This window comes from Catharus ustulatus, chromosome 6 (genome assembly GCF_009819885.2).
Source record: "Catharus ustulatus isolate bCatUst1 chromosome 6, bCatUst1.pri.v2, whole genome shotgun sequence".
Classification (NCBI taxonomy): Eukaryota; Metazoa; Chordata; class Aves; order Passeriformes; family Turdidae; genus Catharus; species Catharus ustulatus.
This window is the reverse complement of record NC_046226.1, coordinates 41,418,739-41,434,340: the sequence shown is the minus strand read 5'-3', so window position 1 is coordinate 41,434,340 and position 15,602 is coordinate 41,418,739. Positions and strand designations below refer to the sequence as shown.

General features: G+C 48.5%; 1 protein-coding gene across 4 annotated transcripts in view; it reads left to right on the top strand.

Annotated features, from left to right (window-relative positions):
* The first annotated feature begins 506 nt into the window (after positions 1–506).
* CD82 (CD82 molecule) overlaps positions 507–15,602 on the top strand; it is a 38,143-nt gene continuing 23,047 nt past the window's right edge. The window contains exon 1 of one of the 4 annotated variants that reach the window (XM_033063426.2): positions 507–600. The gene's annotated coding sequence lies outside the window, so the exon portion shown is untranslated. The other 3 variants (XM_033063425.2, XM_033063427.2, XM_033063428.2) reach the window with 3 other exon arrangements.

The window sequence follows — 15,602 nt, the reverse complement described above, 5'->3', positions numbered from 1 at the left end:
CAGTAAAGAGGCAGGCTCCCATTGGGCTAATTACGCCACGTGCCAAGAACAAAGAGCTGGTGATTTGAGCTTGCTGCCTGCTGCGCAGAGCGGATACACTACACAAAACAGAGAAGCCCATGGAAACAATGCAGTGGCACTGGTCAGCAGAGCAAACAGCAGCCACAGCATGCGAGCACCTCACCATCTTCACAGTGCTGGAGGCACTGGGGCAAACAAGAGCTTAACGGGGTTTGGAGGGGGAACAATGTGCAGCCCGGGTGATGTTTACAGGATTCACTGGGGCAGCGAAATTGCCCACTGGAAAAATCTTTCGGTGGGTCATCAGGCTTGCTTTCACTGGGCAGGGAGCCACAGCGTCTCGCAGCACCAGACAAGCTGCCAGTGCGCTTAACAGAGAGGTTCAAGGGGTGTTTGTGTGTGTGCGCTTGTTGCACCTACTCGACGGGCCAGGCAGGGGGCCCGCGGGAGGAGACGGGCTCACGGCAGGAGCAGCGAGCAGGGCAAAGGGCCCCGGCGCACCGCTGGCCACCTGCCCGAGCGGAGCGGGGTGGTTTGGTCTCAGGTGGAGAGGAGCAGGCAGCAACCGAGGCCTCAGAGGTGGGCAGTGGAAAGCGTGTGACGGTGTGAGGAGCGAGCAGCGCGGGCTGGAGCGGGCAGTGCCGGGCGCTGCGCGGAGCCCCGGGCGGAGGCGGGAGCGCACGGGCACGGCGGGGCCCGGGCCAGGCTCCGGCTCCGGCTCTGCGCGGGGGCCGGGCAGGGCTGGGCAGGGCCGGGGGCCGGGCTGGGCCGGGGGCGGTGGCCCGCCCCAGGGCTGGATCAGCGCAGCCGCCGGCTCCGCCCCGGGCCCACATCGGCGAAGGGGGAGCCGGCGAGCGGAGCAGGTAGGCGAGCTGCGGCCCCCGGAGCGCCGGGCAGCGGGGCGGGAGGGGAGGCGCGGCCGGCACTCCCCCCACCGTGCCCGGACACCCCGCTCCCCTCGGCCCGGGGGCCGTGCCCGGCGGGACTAGCCGGAGGATTTCTGCAGGGCTTTCTAGTGGCCGGGAGCCCCCGGTGCGGTGCGGCAGCCCCGAGCCCCTCCTGGGGTGCTGCGGGAGCCTCTCGGGGCGCCAGTCCCCGCTGCTGGACGCTGCCAGGTGTGCCCCTCCGCCCTGGAGTCGGGGCTGAGCTGTGACCCCTGGCGCAGCTCCCAGGTGTGTGGCCCCAGACCGTGGCCAGGTGCGGCGGGCGCGGCGCCCGCAGAGCGGGTCCTGCTGGCCCGGAGCGCTGCTGCCGTGCGGGGATCTCGGCCGGGTGCCTCTGCTGATGAGACTGGGCACACGGCTGCCTTCAGTCCGCTCCGTCTTGATTGATTTCCAGGATGTGGATTAGACGCTTCTGTAGCGATCTTACCCTATTACGAGTACAGAAATCTGGTGCTGGCCCAGCCTGCTGTGTCCCTTTTCCCCACTTCATTTTCAGATCCCTGTGACGAGTAGTGCTTGCAGCTCAACAGCAGAATAGATGTTGCAAATGCGAATTACATTAGCAATGTGACTGGTAACAAATCTGTTTATAAGAGGGATAAGGGGATAGCAGCTTGTTGCACTCCAGGCATGCTGATTCTGCCCCAGAACATTAAAGCTCTGCTGTGTATGCTGTCATGTAAAATGGGGGGTTTGGTACCAAAAAAAAAATCAAACCAAAACCCCAGCCATCCTGAAGTCTAAATATTGGCTACAGTAAACTGTAAAGCTACTTTAGGGTAAAGTGTTGCTATGTCTTGGATAAACTGTAGCATATTGTGTATAAGATGAGCGCTTGAAATTTACTGTCTGTGCAAGGGAGGGACAGTGTCCTATTGCAGTGCTCTCAGAGCTGGTGGCTGGGGAGAAGAGCTGCTCTTGGAGGTGTTTGAGCTGCTGTTGAGGGTAGAGGTTCACAGGGATGTAACACATCCTACCACTTGTGAGGCCTCTGGGTTGTTAGCTTCTGACAACACCCATGTGCTTCTGTGCAAGTGAGGGTGAACAGCTGGACAATGCTGTCTTGAAATCTGACATCAGTGATACTTCCTCTCCATGGGGTTTTTTTGTTGTTTTTTTTCCCTTTCCCAGACATCTTGGGCTTAAGAAAAATCCCCTTCAAAGCCTGAGATGTGAACCTGCTGCTGTGAAGCTTGCTCACTGCATGAGAACAGTCAAGCAGAAGCCTCTGGCTAGGGTAATTTTGGTGGGCCACAAGGTTGAAGTGCTCTGAAAATCTAGATGGAGGTGTCTAGTGAGAGGAGCAGTCTCAGTAGTGTGCTGCTGTATGCTGATGTGAAGCATATGACAAACTGTAAAAATGACAAATTACTCAGCTCTTACTAAATACTTCATGAGCACTAAGTGGGAAGAAAGTGTTAACAAGGCAGAAGGGCACTGGATGGTACAGTCAGTGACCTGTTCTGCAGTGTCACTGCACAGGCATTGGAAGACCTGCCAGTGTTCCACAGCAGAACCTCTTGCAACAGTGAGGTGGTTTTTTAACATTTACATTTGTTTTTGGCCCTTTGGCTGGAGTGGGAGATCCTAGAGCTGCAGCTGTGCTTCTTTACAAAAACAAACAAAAAACAAACAAGAAATCCATGGGTGCTTGCTCATGCTGGGCAGCCCACACAGGTGAGAAGAACCTTTGCAACTGCTCTGCAAGCCTATGTGTGGGTTTGGAGTGGCTGAAAAAAGTGAGTAGCATCTCCCCACTCCTAACATTGTGTCATTTAGCACCCCTTTCAGAGCAGAATATCTTTGCTTGGTGTAGCCTCTTTGGACCTAAACCCCTCTTTGGACCTAAACCCCTCTTTGGCTGGGTTTCTCCATCCTTGTCAAGGGCTCTGGGGACCACTGAGATGACATTCTCATCCCTGTGCTGCAGGGCTGGGTGAAGTCTTGCAGTGTTTGCTCAGCTTCTTACCTGTGTGCGACAGAAATAGAGCAAGACGCAAACTGGGTGCCTGGAGAAAGCCCTCCCCGTGGGCAATCTCTGTCCTGCTGCATGGAAGCTCCTCCCTTAAGAGGATTTAGAAGCTTTAATGATGTGGCTCATCTGGACTCTCTTCATTACTGTTATTGTCTCTATTTTAGTTCTCGGGTGACAGGCAGGTGTAATGTGACCTACAACTGTAAGCTGGTGCAGGAAGTGCTCAAACGAGGCCTTCCCACAGCACTGTGAAGGTTTTCTTGTCCCTGCTACTCAAACCACTCTGCTTCAAGCTCTTTGAAGTGCATTGGGGGATTTCATATGAAATTTCTCATCTGATTGTAACCAAGGAAAGGTTGCAGCACTCTTCTGTTACTCCATGTCCTGGTCTCTCAGCTGTAAGGCAGGAAGGGTCTATCCAGTGCACGTGTTCATCCAGTAGATGTTCAAGTCAGAGGGATGCAGGTGGGAGTTTTTCAGGCCTCTGGTAATACAGACCCCAGGGAAAGTTTCAAACCATGGCTGTGGTTCCTGGTGCCTGCTGGCATTTGCAGCAGGAAGCATGCAGGACAGATAAAAGGCATTGCCACAAAGATGTTTGGACACTGTTATAGGAATGTCAGGAGGATGCTGGGACTTGGATCGTGCCCTGTGCTATCTGAAGTAGCAATTATTGCTCCACTTTAATGGTGCCTGTGGCATGGCAGCTTTTTTCCTGGTCTGGTTTCTCTTGGCTGGTGAGTGGGAGGTGCTAGAGGGGGTGAGCCTTGTCAGGGCTCAGGCTCTGTTTGCGTAGCTTGGAAGGCTGGAAGAGGTAGCAATATTTCCAGTGGGCCTGTGTAACAAGGGGTGATTGGAGCCACAGACTTCTTGCACTTACTCCTCAGTTTCCATTGTGGAAAAAGTTACATGCACCAAAACTTACTTATTACTGCCAAGAATTATGGCATTCACCCTAGAGTGCCTGAACTTCACCTCTCTAATATAGGAACATGACATCTGTGTCCCCTTCTCCTTCCTTCATTTGTCTCTGAGCACGGATCATGCCTACCAGAGTTCTGGAGTCCTTTTGTGCAGCAAAGGGGTAGCTGGGCCCAGTAGCCTGCCTGCTGCCATGTGGTTTCCAGCTTTACTGGGCAAAGAAATAAACTGTCCTTGGACTGATGCATCTGTTGGAGGAATGTGGGATTGGAACTTTCTACAGGCTACTATTAATGACATACGTGTGGAGGGATGGCTGAGTGAGCCACCTTTCCTTTAGCAACTGTGTAATGAGATGCAGTCATTACCTAACCACCTCTGTCTCTTTTTGGCTCTTCTGTATTCTTAGAGGGAATGAAATGGAGGAAAGGCTAAAAATTACAGGCTCTCTTGGCATGGTAAAAGGAATAATACAGAAGGCACAGTCAGTGCCAGCAGTTCCTTGACAGCTGGTTGGCTGTGGCAGAGCCTGTTTGCTGAAAGCTCTCTGAGCTATCAGGGCTTGGAAACACTGAAGCAGTTAATGGCTGACTTCAGTCTAGATGGGGTGATAAGTGAAGCAAAGGAACTGCGTAGTGAGATTGCTTAAATCACTTCTTGCGTGCACTGTGAGATTCAGAGCTAGCTAATTTTCTGGAAGAAAGATGAGGCGTTACTGTGAGCAGCTCTGCAGAAGGGACTGCCTGGCTGATCACAGAAGAAAAAGGGAATAAAACAGTAGACTGTGGGGCTGGGAGCAGGGAATGGAGACTGCCAACTTGGAACCCAAGCGTGTGTCTTTTTGAACACCAGAGAGCAAGGGAAGCTGGGTGGTTTGTGGCTCATCCAAAGTAAATACAGGGGAGAAAGGAAGGAGACTCAGCTGGGGACAGGCTTAGTCCTGTGGGAAGAGGTGTGTGCACAGGCTGTCTGGCTGACTGCTCTAGTTCTTTGTCTCCTTGATGGAGCTCCAGAACTGGGACACCACCATTTAAAAGCAAGTCAAACCAAACTCCAATGCATGTACCTAATTGCTGAAAGTTGCTGGTGTGGTAAGTGCCCTGTCTGTCTTTAAGGAGCTCAGGAGCTATGAAGAACCAGAGCAAGAACCTTGCATGTAAGCAAAGTAATGGTGGATTTGTTAAGGATGCTTCTGGGCTGCTGATTTTAGTTGCTTTGCAGCACAGCCCTGAGGCAGGTGCGTCATGAAAGCACTTTACCCTTTACTACAAAATTGTTACTGAGCTGTAAGCAGATTGCTGATCTCTTCCAGTATGGTGATAATCCCATGGCCATGTGTACTGGAGAAATGCTGATCTGGGACGAGCTGTATACATTAGGATATCCAGCAGCCTGTTGAAGTTATATAATGGGGAGTTCCCTTTGTAGGCAAAACAAATCTGCTTCACTCTCTCATACACGAGCAAAAGAACAGATGAGCTGTCAGAGCTGCAGCCACACACCTTGAGCTGAGCTGATCTTCCCACAGCTGGGTTGGGAACTGCCCTTGGTCCCTCCTGCTTCCTATTCGTTGCCAAGGAGGTAATTTGGGAAAGGAATTATCTTAGAGGGGTGTGCATAGCAGGGACTGCACATGCTGGAAAGCAGCTGTACCTCTTAGGAATGAAGGAGGCTGTTTCCCAGAGTTGTTCTGGAAAAGGGGTTACAGCCACTGGATCTGACTGTATTCTTCTCCAGCACCTTGCTTTGGTTACTGACTCCGTGATCCATGAGGTTTCTGTGTCCTTGCCAGGATGGGTTCAAGGGACTACACAGGAATTTGATGCCCTCAGCTCCTGCCTCTACAGGAGAGGCTTCATGCAGCACCTTGTCTGTCTAGTTTTAAAAGTAACCTGCTCCAGGACGCTGGTTTTGCTCGGGCTGGTGCACCAGGCTGGCACAAGTTCACGTGAGCTGGGGTTTTGTGCATTGGGTTGCTATGGGGCCACGACCTGAGCTGTACTGGTGCAGAGCTTCTGGAACAGCATGCTGGGCAGGTGTGGAAGGGGCATCTTGGCATGGATTGCAAGAGTTGCTGCTGTGTCATCCCATAATATAAGAATATGCAAATCCTAAATGCCCAGAGCTGATATATCTCCTGTGATATAGGTGGTTGATAGTTTTGTTGGGAGTCAATTACAAACTCTAAATTAATATATTATCTCTACTACTGAACAGAATGCCTCAGTGCTCTAGTTAGACCTTTCCAGGGAAGTTTCTACCTTTTGTGGCATTTCAGTGCTATATGACTTTTCTCTGATTTTTTTCTTAGTCATGCAAATGGCTTACTTGGCATTACTTGGAATGTGTGTGGAAATAAATGGAACTTCTGTTTTCAGTGGTGGCAATGTCAAGGGTTTCTTTGGTCCCCAGAGCTAATATGCCTGCTTTCAAAAGTCACCGTGCAGAGTGCTGTGCTCCTCTCTTCTCTGCTTGTAATCAATTAATTTGTAAGTACTCTTTGCATAAAAGGGTGCTGTTCTGGCTAGTGTGTAACAAGACAATGTCTCTGGGGCTGCATTGGTTCTGGGGCTGCTTTCATGTGATGCTGTGGCACAAAGCATCCTCTTGCCTGCTGTGGAACTGGTCATGTGTCTGTCGTGGATTGAAGTTGCTGGTGATGAGTCAGTCTTGAGTGGCTTTGCTGGAATGTCCTCAGCTTTCCAGTGTGCTTCCTTGGCCTCTTGTCCCCTCACTCCCTTTCTTTTGTGTCATGGAGCTAGGCTCCCTGTAAAACACAGAAGCAGAGCAGGGCTTGGATTAAGGAGACAGACTGCTGACCTACAGGTTAGCAAGGCTGTTTGCCCTTGCTGCTGCCTTGTATTTTTCACTGACCAAACAGCTGTGGCTACTATTCTGCAGCATCTGTGCTGCATGATTGAAGAAATGGGGCATAAAAGGCAGGCAGGAGTTCTAATTATGCTCACTTCTGAAGTCTTTTGGAGATGGGAGGAACCCCAACCAGTTAAAACTCCAGCTGCCTAAATGTGCTTTCCCAACAGTCTGAGAAGCTGCTGGACTCTTCTTTGCATTCAGGTCCCTTTCTAATGCTGGCTTGCAGCTATGCACATGGAATAACTAAAGAGCGCTCTGAGCTGTGCAGTAGATCTGCCTATTCCCAAAGGAAGCTCTTTTAATTAGAGTAGACTTCTGCTCGGCAGCTGCTGTGTGGAGCAGTGCTAGACCTGAGCTGTGTGGAGAAGCCCTGGTGAGTGAGCCTTGTGAAACAAGGTAAAGGCACAGCTCTTCCCTGGTTCCCAAGGGTCTGCTGCACTTCTCTGGGGAGACTGCACAGGGGTGGGGGGACAGGCTGCAGGTACAAGTGCAGTCCCTGCAGGCTGGTGGTGGGGAGGAGTGGAGCCCTGTGTGAGAGATCAGCCTTGCAAGTGAGCCCCAGCCCCTCCCTGGGACTTGCGGCAGGGGTGGCTGCTTCCTGTGCAGAGCTCAGCAGCTCCTTTGCACCAAGGCTGAGAGTGCCTTGTGCGAGTGCAGCTAAAATTGGGGTGGTCCTGGCTGCTCCTGAGGGGTTGGAGGTGATGCCCACAGCTGCTGGTGCTTCTCCTGCCTGATGTGGGAAGACCTGAAATGTCAGAGTTTCCTCTCACCCTTTTTCCCTGGGGGAGGTGGTGTGACTCACGGCTTCCTGGAATGAAACTGAGGTGACAAAAACGCAGTTGCCAAAACTTCATGGGAATTTTTTAATGTCAAAAACTGCATCAAACTGGCTGTTGCCTTGGCAGAAGAGATTATTTCAAGGAAGGGCTATTTTGAGGAAGGGCAAGCTGCTTTAATTCCCCAGTCCAAGATCTCAAAGGCTTCTTTTATTTGATGCTGCAGTCCTGCTGGTGGTCTCAGAGCCTGAGTGTTTCTGCATTCATTACCAGTCCATCGTGTTGCAGCTTTGGAGGCTGTTGTGGCAGTGATTTAGACTTGATCCTGTAGTAAAATGCTAGGTTCTTGCTCTGTGTAGCTTCAGGCAGATAGGAAACCTCTTCCCATCCCAGCTGTCATCCACCAGCAAGACCCACCAGTGTGTATACAAGTGGGTGGCCGTGCAGCTGTCCCATGGGAACCTAAACAGTTGCTCCTTGTTTGCCCAGAAGAGAGACATCCTCTGCCACAGGGTGTTTGCCGTCAGGAAGAACAGCCTGTGCAGCCATGTGTGAGCTGAGCCAGGTCAGCAGTTGTGTTACTGTGGTGCTGTCTGATGGTTATTCCTGTGCCCAGGATCTCAGTGGAGAGCCCTGGTGCCCTGTGATGGGTGGTTCTCCTGCTGGCAGCCTCCCATCAGAGGAGGAACAGGCAATTAGGCATTGCTGGGCTGGGTTTCAAGCTGCTGCACTAGTGAGGGTTGGATGTGTATGCTGGGGGCAGAGGGAGCATGCATGAGACCCCTTGCTGTAGTTTTAGGTGATTGGTGAGTTTGGCTTGATTAAAAATTGTGGAGCTGATGTGAAGTAAAACCAGATGGGCTGTGGGAGGAAAGACAACAATGCAGTGGGACAGAGGCGAGTAAGAAAAAATTGTGTCTGCAATTCTATTAAAAAGTAGTCTTAGCTTCAATCATGATTTACCGATTAAAGATGGAACAGCCTGCTTTTTTTTCCACTGAAATGGGAACATTTATGTCTGCACTGAGGCTCATTGGATTATTTGTAAATTGGTTATTCTGGGTTCTTTCTTGTTTTAAAGTAAATACCTCTGAACTGCTCTTTTCCATCTTATTCTTCTAGCATTCCTCCATCAAATAGTCTTCTGAAATATTTATGCTCTAAACATAGAGAAGGAGACCTTTTCAGGGAAAAAAGGCCACCCAGCCTCTCTTGGTTCAGGTTCAGCTGAACCCATTTTCAGACCACTGTGTGTGTGTTAGTCTGCAGACTCCGAGGAGGCCCCTCTTTTTCCCAAAACAGACCCAGTTTCTCAAAGTCTTGCTGTCTTTTTTAACTGCCAAATTCCTAGGGAACCTATCCCATATGTCTGTTCTTCTTGGCTTGAAGCAGTTCGTCAGGAACCTACACATGTATTGCTTTGAAGGATTGATTATTTTCTTATTTTGAGATGGTGTTGGAGGAGTGATCTTAATTGCAGATGACAGGTCTATCACTAATCGATGTTCTTGTATTGCTCCACTTAACTCTGCTGGGATTACCTGCATGGTAATGTAACAATCATCAGGGTAGCAAAGCACCTCTACACATTGCAGCCTGCCTTGGAGTTCAGAGCTATCTTCATAGAAGGGCAACCAAAAGTTTTTGGGTATCTCTTCCAGCTGGCTAAGTGTTTTCTACAGGACCCCTTTGTTTCCCAGCCTTGTCTGCTGAGATTTCTTATTGTGGCATTTCACTTCCTAAAATGCTTAGCCTGGGAACAAAGCAGCTTCACTGCAGTTTCTGTAACAGCTCATGCTGTGTTATTCTTGCTCCTCACAGAGTTGCTCTTTACTGCTGTACAGTGTTGCTTTTTTTTTCCATTTTCTGTCTCCTGTTGGAAGAGCTTGGCATGAGGCGAGTGTTCTCTAAAGGTGAAAGGAAAAAGGACTAGACAATGCTGCTGTACATCTGAGAGACTGTACAGCAGCCCCTGTTGGGACTGACTGTTCCAGGGCAAGGTTTGAAATAGTTTCTGAGTTGCATCCTCAGAGTGATCAGGGCAGCAAGGCTTTGTGTCTTGTGGCCAGGTGCTGCCAGTTACAAATGTGAAACTTTTCGTATTATTTACCATGATGTTGGAGAAGGAAAATGTGATTGAAGTGAATGTTTTTGATTAGCAGGAAATTACTAAAAATATCTGTGGTTTAAAGTCTTGTACGTAGAGCTTTTCATGCCCTCCTGCCCTCTGTATGTCATCATTTTGGAAACAGGGTCTATTTGAGACAGAATCCCTTCCTCAGGAGCTTTTTATAGTTCCAGCTTTCTCTTTTCATTCGTACCCTTTGGTAGTGTCAGGTGGCATCTGTAGCATGAAACTCAGGATGTTGTGAAATGTTCATCCTCAGACTGTGTGTGACAATGCTCCCCTCGTCAGCAGGGCACAAGGGCTCCTGTGACCCTGGGATGGGCTGGTGGGAAGTACAGCTGCATCTGGGGCAGAGGCTGGGTCCGGGAATAACCTTCTGTGGTTGTGTCACTGCTGCCACAGAGGGTGTGATTCTGTACCTCTGAGTTTGGAGACCCCAGGCTCAGCTGGCCCTGGCTGCTTGTAACAAATGGTTTGGCTGAGTTGCCTCCCTTGTCTTCCCTGGTATGCAAATCTGGGAGAGATCATGAAGTACTTTGTGTGAGAATCTAGCAGGAGTCCTGTACTTCTGATTCCTGTACTGTCAGCCTGCAGTGAGGCCCTTCAGGTTGGAGGCTCATGGGGATGGTGGGGCAGACCTTGCTGAAGAGGGGAGATTGTTACAGCTGCTGATCTGCTCGGGAATCTCGTGTAGCTGTGCCAGTATATTAGCAGGGGCACAGGGGTGGTTCAGGTAGCTACATATTAGCAAATGGTCTATTTGGCAAAACCAGTTTCCTAAAATTACAAATAATAAAGGGACTGTTTCCTATAAAGGAAAGGCCAAAAAATGTATCCCCATGCCTGAAGCACTTTACTTTTCCGGTAGGGATTATTTTCTCTTTCCAGTTGTGATGGGTTTGCAGTTCTCTTCCAGCTCTACTTCATCTGTGGGCTAAGGAGTTAAAGCCTCGGCTTCTTTAGATCAGTGCCTTGCTATCTGCAAAGGATCTGATATAAAGCATGTGATATAATTAAAGTAGATGAGTAACCTGTCTCTTCTGTTGTTCAAGGAAGATTAGTTAATTCTGAAGCTTCACAGTTATTTGGAATAACACACCAGAAGCCTCTTCTATTTGCTTTGTGGTGGGTTTTGGGTTTGTGGGGGTTTCTTTGGGTTTTTTTGTTTTTGTTTTTGTTGTTTTTTTTTTTTTTCCTTTCTGCCACTTGAGAGCATGTGGATGTACTCTAGTGGGAGAGGTCTTGGGGAGAATCCTGGTGGCAGAAGACACTTCCATTCTTCAGTGGTCTGTCAGCTACAAGGGACTTCGTTGCTCTGGTGACTCAGATAGTTTGGCAAGGTGTCTGAGCTCCTCCAGAAGTTTAATCTGAGAAGGACAAGGGAGTGGTCATTGCCCTATGCCCTTCTGAATAGGCAGTCTCTAGTGCTTTCACTTCTCTAAGTGTCTGGCTTCAGCTATGAAATGAACTCCAGGAGAGCGTGCAGGGAGTGATGCTGTGTAAGCTCAGCTTCCTTCCCATGCCAGTGCCCAGGCTCTGCTCAGCCCCATCCACCTGTCTGTGGAGGTTTGTGATCTGAAGACTCAATAAGCAGAGGGGGGTGTGGAGAGAGAAGTTGTTTGTTTAAGTGCTGTGCAAGTTGCTAAGCTGTGGAAAACTTCCTGCCCTTGAAGTAAAACTACTTTCCCTGCTAATTCCTGAAAGGAACCAAGAGTAGGAAACCTCATTTCCCAGGTCAAGCAGATGCTGTGACTTCTCAGAAACGTTTGTTGTGGGTGTGCTGAATCTAATCACCCACTAGTTATTTGCCCTAGTATCTGAGAAAATGGAAGCAACTGAAAATCAGTTTGTTGGAAAGGAAACTTTACCGTAAAATGTCCTCAACCTTGACCTCTTGCATTTTATGGGAGGAGGAGGCAGGAAAGATAAAAATCAGTTATACTACCTGGCTCCTACGTAAGTCTCACAATCTGTATTGCTGTTTAATAAAATAGAAAAAAATACTTTCTTTCTGCCTGGATTGTGGTAGCTTTTGGGTGCTCTGGCAGGGGGGAAGAAGCTGCTGAGTCTGAGGGAAGTGTCTCCAAGCCAAGTGGTAATGGGAGGGATATTGTGCAACTCCTTGGAGATTTGTTGACCTCCAAGGCATTGCTTGGGGAGACACCTGAGCACAGTGCTGCTAGTCTGTGCTGGTCTCCCTGCTGCAGTTTGGAGTGCAGGTCCTGCTCACAGGTTTTGCTCATCTGTGGGGAGGTATGGGGCAGGCCAGAGCAGGGGGACTGCTTTTGACACAGTGATGCCACTGGCAGATGTGGGAGCAGGTGGGCACATCCATTTCAGAGGTTAGATTTGCAGCCTGGCAGCTCCAAGTGCAGAAAACAAAGCTGAGCTGGTCTCTGAAGCGATTAAAGAGCCAATGTAGTCAAGTGACGGAGTTGCCCAACCAGTTTTGTGAAAACTGCATTTCTACTGCATTGTGTGCTGGCTGTAGTCAGTGGAGACCTCTTTCTGGACCTGACCTGCAGTTTGTTGCACAACTAACATTCTAATACGTGGTAATTAAAAAGAGAAAGTCCACTAAACTGTACTTTTGGCTGTTTCTTCTGTCTACTATTTTTGGTAAGTTGATTCATTTCTTCTTTTTTTTTTTTTCTGTTGTTTGATTTTTTTTTTTTTTTGTAGGGGGAGAGGAGAACCAAATTACTTCTGGGACAGTTTGTGGGGTGTGGGGTTGGTTGGTTGTTTTTTTCCTCCCATTTTTCTGCAGAATTCTTGATGTATGGAAAGTTTTGCTTAAATAAGAGAAATGCTGTCCTGTGAATACTGTCATGCTGTGCAAGCATGAGTGTGTAGGCTGAAAATAGGCAAGAACTTTCTCAATTTGCCAGTTGTAGGGACTGAAGACTTACTTAAATGTTAGCTTTCAAACTGAAGTGTGAAGACCAGATGTTCTCAAAATGTGTTACACTGCTTGTAAACATAGAGATAAAACCAGACATTTCTAAAACCTCTGCTGCTCTTTGATACTGAGCTGTGAGCTTGGTTTCTTTTTAACAATATGATAGTGGTTTATAAATATCTGATCATTTCCCGTCAAGCATCAGAGGTATGTTTCTAAAATACGCATTTCCTTTTAACAAAATACTGATCATGTGCTTGCTGTGATAAAACAGACTGAAAAATCTGTGCCATTGTAGGAAGCCCTGTGAGTGCTTTCTAATCCAGAGTCTTGCTGGGGAATGCAGTTGCCAGTCAGATAATTCACACAACACTATATTAGCTACAAAAGTCAGACAGAAAAGCTCAATGTCTTAGCAGGAGCAGTCTGCCTTTGCAGTGTGAGCTGACAAGTTCCCTCAGAAACTATTCCTGAGAAATCTGTTCTTTCCAGTGGTATTTCTGGAGTTCTTGCAGGCAGCTGTTGCCTTGCTCTAGGGTGCTCCCTTTGCCCCAGGAGCAGCATGTGTGGAGGGGCTGCATGCACGTTTGAGTCTCTATCCTGCAGATGTCTTGCAGATGCTGTTAGGGTCTCACTGTACGTGTCTGTGCTGGTAGTTCAAAGTTTGCAGGTAATTAAGTGTGATGCTGCAGTTTGCAGGCTGAGGGGCTGTGCTGCTCTCTCTCTGCTTAGTCCTCAGACCATCTCCTCTACCCTTGAAGACAATTACTTCTACTTAAGAAGAAATTCTCTAGTAGTAGATGGAATAAGAAAGGGTCTGGTTTGTTCTGTTTTCAAAATTTGTAATAATAAAAAAAATTCTACCTTGTACTGACGCTTTCCTTCAAAAAGAAACTGTAGCTGTATCACTGAGATACACACATATAAAAATATATATAAAATATGTAATAGATATACTTTAATTTTTAGAATTCAGCTTCCTCAATCCTTCTATTGTAACTTGTGAAGAGATGCTATTTGGAAAATATCCATGACAAACATAATCTTGTTTATGTTTTCAAGGTCATTACACAGCTGGTATTATCTCAGTGAAGCTTAAAGGAAAGTTCAGTGAATTCAGGCTTGGGTCATTCATCAGCTCTGTGGTTATTTGCTTACCAGAGACAAGATGTACCTCCCAGGTGTACTGAAAGTCCAAGGCCTTTGTATATTAATGTCAAGGAAATGAACTCCTTAGGATATTCTTTGTATGTTAATGGGGCTGTAACTTACAGTCCCTGTCCTGAGGGCAGTGGTGTACCTGGTTAACAGGAGACTTAGTAACTCTGTCATTGTTCATTAACTGGTACTGTTGTGTGAAGCTGTCCTGTCTCATCAGTCATGACCTGGAGCCTTTCTGATTGCCTAATGTCTGTTCTGCATGTGCATGGATAGACAAGCAGCTGGGCTTTGGGGTGCAAGGGCTCAAAATCCTGCAAAGAATAACCTGTTTCCTCCTCTGCTCCATGGCTTTCTGAGCTGCCCTTTCCCCAGTCTCTGCTGCATGGGGATGTCTGCCGTGGAGCTGGAAAGTGGCCATTTATGTGCTGGCTTCTGCGGGTCTCTGTCCGGCTATACATCTAATCTGGTTCTGGATTGGGATAATACTGCAAAAATTAACTACACTGGCCTTCAAAATGGCCTCAGCCCCATGCAAGTTACTGTGCAGATAAACATCCTTATGGAACCAGCAGCATGCTGACCCCTTCCTAGGGACACCTGCTAGCTGCTTTGGGCAGAGGGAGCAAATTGTGCAACCTGAGTACAGCAATGGGAGCTCTTCCATCTCCTGGATTTCTTGGTCAATCTATCTGCAAATGAATGCAGCTAACTTTGGCCAGTGTTGTGGTGTGAGAAAGAAAGGACAGGGAGGTGAGATCAGATCAGGGGCAGCTTTAGATATTTTAAGTGTCCAGCCTTGTAATATCTTGAGGGAAATGACCTGTTGCAATGTGTAAGACTTACCTAAGTGAGGAAGGTGGTGCTTGCTTCTTGTCTCAAGAAGTGCCTGCAATCAGATCAGCTGAGGCTGCTTTGGAGGTTGCTTCAATGGACCAGCTGGACTTTCACCCATATCAGATGCAAGATGTGAAGGAGGATCAGGAGCCCTAGGGTGTATTGCAGAACTTTATTTTGTAGTGCTGGCTGCTACATCTCTGCGTCTGTCAAACTGGAAGTTTCTCCTTGAGCTGTCAGGAGGGACAGCAGAACTGAACCAGCATGCCAGCCTTACAGGGCATTCGAGGTGTTTGTGGGGGTAATGGAAATAGCAGCTTGTGAAAGCCAAATCTGGTGCTGCTGTGACCTCATCCTAGCCTGGTAGAAATTGGTAGTAGCATGTCCTATAGGGTCTACCTTTGTTTTGTGTCCTCGGGTGTTAGAGCCTGAGGGGTGCTGGTGGGGAGCAACTGCTACACAGAAATAGCCTGCAGCTTCTTTGTAACCAATCGTTTCCTGTCCTGAAGCAATAGCGTGTGGAGAAGAGGGAACAGCATCCTCAGGCTATGTGGGCACAGTCAAATGTGAACCCTCTTCACCTGAGCTGGAGTATTGGGACTGACTGTCAGAGCTCACTGCTCTTGGGAACATGTGTGCTGTCCTTAAGGGTTTGCATGAACTTTGCACATTTTGTAAATCTACTGAGACAGTGATTTCCACAGCTGTTCTGCTCTGGTTTGTTTTGTGGTTCTTCTTTTCTTTCATTGCCCTCATAAATGAGCCCCTTATTTGTGCTGTACAGTAACTTGGCAGCTGAGGTGTTTCAGCTGCCACAGCTCATCAGGGAGAAACCTGCGGAGTGAGTGTGAGGGTGGTGCTGCAGAGGGGAGCTGAGCCTTTCCCAGCAGGACTGTGTGGCCCAGGCATGTACAGCACTAGCCTGGGCCAAGTGTAAACTTCACTGAGCACCAAGCATGCAGTGCTTGCTGGGTGGAGGCAGTGCAGGATCTAATTGGATAGAGCAGAGTTGCTATTAAAAATTAACTTGACCTCTCTGCCCCTTGACTGATCTGGTTATAATGTCTGT